This window comes from Oryza sativa, chromosome 11 (genome assembly GCF_034140825.1).
Source record: "Oryza sativa Japonica Group chromosome 11, ASM3414082v1".
Classification (NCBI taxonomy): Eukaryota; Viridiplantae; Streptophyta; class Magnoliopsida; order Poales; family Poaceae; genus Oryza; species Oryza sativa.
This window is the reverse complement of record NC_089045.1, coordinates 19,769,914-19,776,842: the sequence shown is the minus strand read 5'-3', so window position 1 is coordinate 19,776,842 and position 6,929 is coordinate 19,769,914. Positions and strand designations below refer to the sequence as shown.

Genomic DNA, 6,929 nt, shown 5'->3' with positions numbered 1-6,929 from the left:
TTTACTCCATTTGTTCCAAAATATAACTTATATCACTCAGAATTTATCCCAAAATAGTATAATAACTTCACCAATATTCACTTCTCAACCAATCACAACCCTTCGCCATTCATTTTTTCCACCTATCTCCACTTCTCAACCAATCACAATATCTCTCTATTTAATTATACTTATTTTTCTAGTAAGTGTACCCAACTCAAAAACCTCTTATATTCGGGACGGATGTAGTAAATTCTCACTACGGACCATCTAGCTAGAATAACCGGGGGGAGATGTTTTTCTTGGACTTTTCGCGTTGATTATTTACTTTTCTCGTGCGTAGGGTTTTTTTTGTGCTCTTCAGTAATATTGGTCTAAAAACATTTTATTTCTCAGATTGAATTAAGCGACAATCGTCTGAACAATATCAAGGATATTATGTTAGGGTTTTGCTTTTGGCGGCGCCTGGGCGACCGGGCGGCAGCGGCCGTCATATCCGTGGTGAGATGGAATTGGATGGGGTTTATCTACGATCCATTCTTGTGGTCTGCAGGGGTTTCGCCTGCTCGTGTGTTACTGGAATCCAGTGGAGATTACATCGCTTGGTTCCGCCGTGACTATGAGTCTGCCCGTGTTGTTTTCAACACCGTAAGGCCTTGTTCGGTTTAGATTGGATTGAAGAGGATTGGAAGGGATCGAGGGGGAATAATTCCACATCATAATAGGTGTGGAATAAATCACCTCCAATCATAATTCCGCACCACAATAGGTATGGAATAAATCACATCCAATCCCTCCCTCACAGGGATTAACCGAACAAGGCCTAAAGGAATCGTACTCATGGAGGAATTTCTACGACCCCTTTGGTAAGATCAAAGAGTCTGTTAAGATTTTCTTTGATGTTTCCATCTAACATCTACAATTGCCGTAGGGTTGGATATACACATCAGAATGGGGCCCAAGAGAACCCTGATCAGATTCAATCTCGTTGGACGTCAGCCGTAAAATACCATAACTCGGTCAGGCTGAGCTATAAAGTACCGCAGGGCTCAGGGCAAAAAGATCACAATCTTGCTGACCAGGAGGTGATCTCTACAATTTCCAATCTAGGTTTTCATTGTCAAGTCCTTGTTCATCAATCAATGGCGGTTGTTGACGATGGGGGCGAACAAGGGATTATCAGTGAGATAATCACCCGCCCGAAGCTGTCGAATGACGTCTTGGCTGATCGACAACTTGTGTTAGCAATGGAACCCACATTGACGGAGGCGATACATCAAGATGGGATGCAGGAACACACAGCTCGTGTTCAGGTTGGAGGTACCTCTAATCAAGGACCGGCGGGACTTACTGAAGGAGAAATTGTAGAGGAGGAAGAAGATGCAGTTGAGGTGGTGATTGAGGAAGAAGAGGTAAAGAAGGTAGGGCAGTGGACTATCTTGGCAAGATTCTACTCTCTGAAATTTCCCAATGTGGTAGCACTATCCGAGGACATGAGAAGGGCTTGGAGAATCCGTGCTGAGATGAGTTACAAATCTTTGAAAGATAATTTGTTTATCATCACTTTCAGCATGAAAGGGGATTACAACTTCGTTCTTCAAGGTGGACCTTGGCTGCATAGGGGAGATGCATCGCTTATAGCTGACTTTGATGGTTTAACAAGCCCGTCAATGGTACCGTTGGAGACAGTACCCATCTAGGTTCGTATTTATGATCTCCTATTGGTGATGATGAACATTGCTAGAGGGGAACTGCTTGGTAGTAGAATTGGCCGAGTGCGGGAGGTAGACGTAGAGGAGGATGGTTGTAGTAAGCATGATTTTTTTCGTATCCAAGTGGATCTTCCTGTAAATCAACCTCTGAAAACACAGCTAGCAGTCAAGATCAAGCTGAAGGGTAGGGAAGAGTTCCGCAGGTTCAATCTTCGGTATGAATGAATTCCACACTTTTTTTTCTTATGTGGTTTCATCGGACATTCTGACAAGGAATGTGAAAAGAAGATGCCTGATGAAGGATGTCCTTCACTCTTCTCTATGGAGCTGCGTTGCTCCCCTCTGAAACCGTTTGAAAGAAAAGTGAGTTGAGTGAAAGCAGTCCAAAATTCTGGAGTGTCAAGGAAAATAATATTCAGAGGTGCAGGGAGTGCGAGCTCATCTTCAAAAGGAAATAAACAAGACGATTGGCGTCAAGCGGATACTCTTCCCAGAGTTGATGCTTTTGATGATTTTGAAACTAGATAAACTAAAGGAGATGAGGGAGTGGATGCTCAGTTAGCAGAATAGACCAACCTTATGCGGGTCTCGGATGTGAACAACACAAGGCAGAGTCATCAGACCAATCCCCAGGTTTCAGTGGCAGCAGCGACAGGGTTACCTACAGGTGACGAACCTTAACCGATCCTGTCAAGTGAGATGATTCCAGCCATTAGGGACCTAAGTACTCCTCAAGACTCGATTGGTGAGGGATCTGTGGATGATATTAGTAGCCCAAATAAAAGGAAGCCTTTGTCCCAAATTGAGTCAAGGAAAACTGGTATTGTGAAACAAGCTCTGCTGGAGTACAGGCAGCTAGGAGATGATCCAATAGTGGAACAGAAGACGACTGGAAGCACTGCAAGGGCGCTGAAGAGGTTTAAGAAGGAATCAGGGAAGGGAAGTGATGTGGTGGACATGGAAACTACCAGCCCCTAGGCTGCTGGTTCACTGGGGGGACCTAAAGATGGGTCCCGCCAGAGACAATGAGTTGCCTAGCGTTGAATTGTCGTGGGTTGGGGAACACTGCGACAGTTCATGACTTGTGTGCCTTGGTAAAGGGGGGCAGGTTTTCCAGATAGTTTTTCTTTGTGAAACTAGACAGAAAGTAGAGAAAGTTTGTCGTCTTCGCAGGACATTGGGTCTTAGAGGTTTTGAGGGAGTTAGTAGCGAAGGTATGAGTGGTGGTTTGGCTTTGTTTTGGCACGAGTCTGTTTCTATCGATGTTAAAGCTATGAATGAAAGATATATTGATGCGTACATGCGTTTGTCTCCGGAATGATCCCCTTTGGCATGTTACCTTTGTGTAAAATCGCCACCGTATGCGTACATGCGAACCACAAGTGGAAAATTGCCACCGTATGTGGTCTATGTTGAATACAATCAGGCAATCTTCTAATCTCCCATGGATGGTTACCAGTGATTTCAATGAGGCTCTTTGGCATTTTGAACAATTCTCGAGAACTCCAAGAAATGAGAGTCAAATGCAAGCCTTTCGGGATGTCATGCAAATCTGTGAACTGCGGGATTTTGGTTTTAAAGGATTGCCACACACCTACGATAACCGACGGGAAGGTTGGAATAATGTTAAAGTGAGACTAGACCGTGCTATTGCTGATGATAGATGGAGAGACATCGTCACGAATGCACAAGTTGTTCATCTTGTGTCTCCGTGTTCTGATCACTGCCCAATTCTTTTAAACTTCCATGTGAAAGATGACAGCAGGACCCGCAAGAAGTGTCTACATTATGAAATAATTTGGGAGAGGGAAGCAGAGTTTACGGAGGTGGTAGGAGATGCTTGGGCTTCGGCAGGGGACAAAGGAGACCTCGGAGAGGTGAACCTGACACTGACTAAAGTTAATGTATGCCCTGCGTTCCTGGAGTAATAGGAAAATCAAGAATGTAGGAAGGGAGTTGGAAAGCGCAAGGAAGAAACTCTCTGATCTCCTAGAGGCAGGGGCTGACAGTGCAACAGTTCGACAGGCATCGGATCAAATGAATGAATTACTTTATAGAGAAGAAATGTTATGGCTGCAGCCGTCCAGAATTAACTGGCTAAAAGAGGGGGACCGCAATACGCGCTTCTTTCATAGCCGTGCAGTATGGAGAGCAAAAAAGAATCGGATCCATAAACTCAGGGACAGTGAAGGCAATGTTCATAGTTCGACAAAAGTATGACAGTTGATTATTTCAAAAAGATATATGCAGCTGACCCAAGCTTAGACCCAGAATGTGTTACCAGACTGATCCAAAAGAAGGTTACAGCTGCTATGAATGATAAATTATGTGAAGATATAAAGGAGGAGGAAATTGCTTTAGCAATATTCCAAATAGGTCCACTAAAATCCCTGGGACCTAATGGCTTTCCCGCCCGGATTTATCAGCGAAACCGGGGTATTATGAAACAGGATATTGTTAATCCGGTGACCAAAATTTTTCAAACTGGATTAACGCCTATGGGCGTGAATGATACGGCTATTGTTCTCATTCTGATGTCTGACCAGCCAGTGGATTTGAAAGATTTTAGGCCCATTAGCCTATGCAACGTTGTTTACAAAGTGGTGTTTAAGTGCTTGGTTAACAGATTAAGGACAGTTTTGGACGATCTTGTCTCCAAGAGCAAAGTGCCTTTGTGCCAGGTCGAATGATAACTAACAATGCCCACTTAGCATTTGAGTGCTTCCACTCCATTCAGAAGAATAAAAGTCCAGTTAAAGCAGCATGTGCATATAAATTAGATTTATCCAAAGCTTATGATCGAGTGGATTGGCGATTTTTGGAATCTGCGATGAACAAGTTGGGTTTTGCTCACCGATGGGTTAATTGGATAATGGCGTGCGTAACCCCTAAGATATTTTGTAAAACTCCACGGAACCCTCCTTAGTTCATTCTTTCCCTCCAGGGGACTCCGTCAGGGAGACCCTCTCTCGCCATTCTTGTTCTTTTTGTAGCTGATGGATTATTCTTGCTCTTGAAAGAAAAGATGTCACAAGATGAAATTACCCCTCTGCGGATCTGTCGTCGAGCTACGGGCATTTCACATCTGTTGTTTGCTGATGATACACTTCTGTTCTTTAAAGCTGAACAACAACAAGCTATGGCTGTTAAAAATGTCCTTAACACATATGCCAAGGGCACGGGACAACTAATAAATCCGGGGAAATGCTCAATTATGTTTGGAGAAGCTTCACCTCCTGTGGTGCAGGAAACCATTAAGGGTATTCTTCAGATCGAGAAGGATAGTTTCGAAGAGAAGTATTTGAGGTTTCCCACTCCTGAAGTGAGGATGAACAAAGGTAAATTTCAAAGTCTACAAGAGAAAATCTGGAAGAGAGTAATCCAATGGGGTGAAAATCCGCTATCTTCTGGGGGTTAGGAGGTCTTGATCAAGGCAGCCATTCAAGCCATTCCAGTATATGTAATGGGTATTTTTAAATTACCCGAATCAGTCTGTGAGGACCTAAATAAACTCACTAGAAACTTTTGGTGGGGGCAGACAGCAACCGACGAAGAACACACTGGAAATCTTGGGATTCATTGACGAAACCCAAACAATGTGGTGGTATGGGTTTCCGAGACATTAGATTGTTTAATCAAGCTTTGTTGGCCCGCCAAGCTTGGCGACTGCTTGAGTTCCCAGATAGCCTATGTGCAAGAGTGTTAAAAGCAAAGTATTGTACTGCTTCACCTAGTTGGAAAGGTGTTGAACATGGCCTAGAGCTGCTGAAACTTGTGTGGAGGATTGGTAATGGGAAATCAGTACTCATTTGGAGAGATCCTTGGATACCAAGGGAGTTCTCAAGCAAACCAATCACAGTCAAAGGTAATTGTAGACTTAGGTGGGTTTCAGAGTTAATAACAGAGAATGGTTCATAGGATGCTAATAAAATATCCCAGTATTTTTGGGGTATATATAGATGCAGAACACATTCTGAAGATCCGACTCCCCTACAGAGAAGAGGAGGATATCATCGCCTGGAATCCTGATAAATTTGGTAGGTTCTCTGTGCCAAGCGTGTACCATCTTGCAGCTAGGTTGGCTAATTTGGAAGAAAGTTCAAGCTCTTCAGAAAACATTGCAAAGAAATCATGGGATCTGATTTAGAAGTGCAATGTGCCACAAAAGGTCAAAATTTTTGCTTGGAGGGCAGCTACAAATAGCCTGGCAACTATGGAAAATAGGAAAAGGAGAAACCTGGAATCAATTGACATGTGCATCATCTATGGAAGAGAGACAGAGGATAAATGACATGCTTTATGTCACTATCCATATGCTAGTAAACTCTGGCAAACTATGCTTAAGGCTGGAAATCTATCTTTTGATATGAACCTGATTAGAGGTGGGACGGCATGGTTATTTGACTGGCTGGATAGAATTCAGAAACATGAAAGAGCTATGTCTTTGATTGTTTTATGGCGAAACTGGTATGTTCGCAATGAGCTGTTTCATGGCAAATTGGCCCCTCCGATTGAAGCATCGAAAAGATTTTTGGAAAGTTACATGGCGACGCTATGCCAATTAAGTCAAAATCCCTCAACAAATATGGAAAAAGGGAGTATATGGTGAATTACACAAGCCAGGGGTCAGGAGTCCGTCGTACTGCCTAGGACAAAACAAAGATGCAGTGGGAAAAGCCAAAGGAAGGGTGGATGAAACTGAATGTGGATGGATCTTTTGATGCTCAAGAGGGAAGGGGAGGTATTGGTATGATTCTCAGAGATAATACAGGGAAAGTTATATTCTCCTCTTGCAGGGTGCTGACCGTTGCAGTGATGCCCTAGAAGCAGAACTCCTATCTTGTGTGGAGGGAATTACCTTAGAAATCCAATGGACTTTGTTGCCCATTGTAGTGGAGACTGATTGTTTGGTGGCCTCCCAGCTCATTCAGTCTAAAGAGAAGGATCTATCAGTCCAAGCTCATATTGTTCACGAAGTTAAACACCTCCTCGCCAGGGAAAGGGAAATCATCATCTAGAAGATTCACGCTCCCAGAACAATGCAAGTCATGTGCTAGCTAGTAAGGCTCGTTCAGATTTTGTTTCTGATTTTTGGTTAGGAGATACTTGCAGTTTTATCTCTCAGTTAGTCTGTACTGACACTTTGATTGAGTAATATATTTCTGCTCTTCCCCGCAAAAAATAAAAGAATTAAGCGACAATCGAAGAGCATATATATATATACAAAAATCCCTAACT

General features: G+C 43.2%; 1 pseudogene; it reads left to right on the top strand.

The window, feature by feature from the left end:
* Nucleotides 1–1,121: 1,121 nt before the first annotated feature.
* On the top strand, nucleotides 1,122–6,709 carry LOC136354191 (uncharacterized; annotated as a pseudogene).
* The last annotated feature ends 220 nt before the right edge of the window (nucleotides 6,710–6,929 follow it).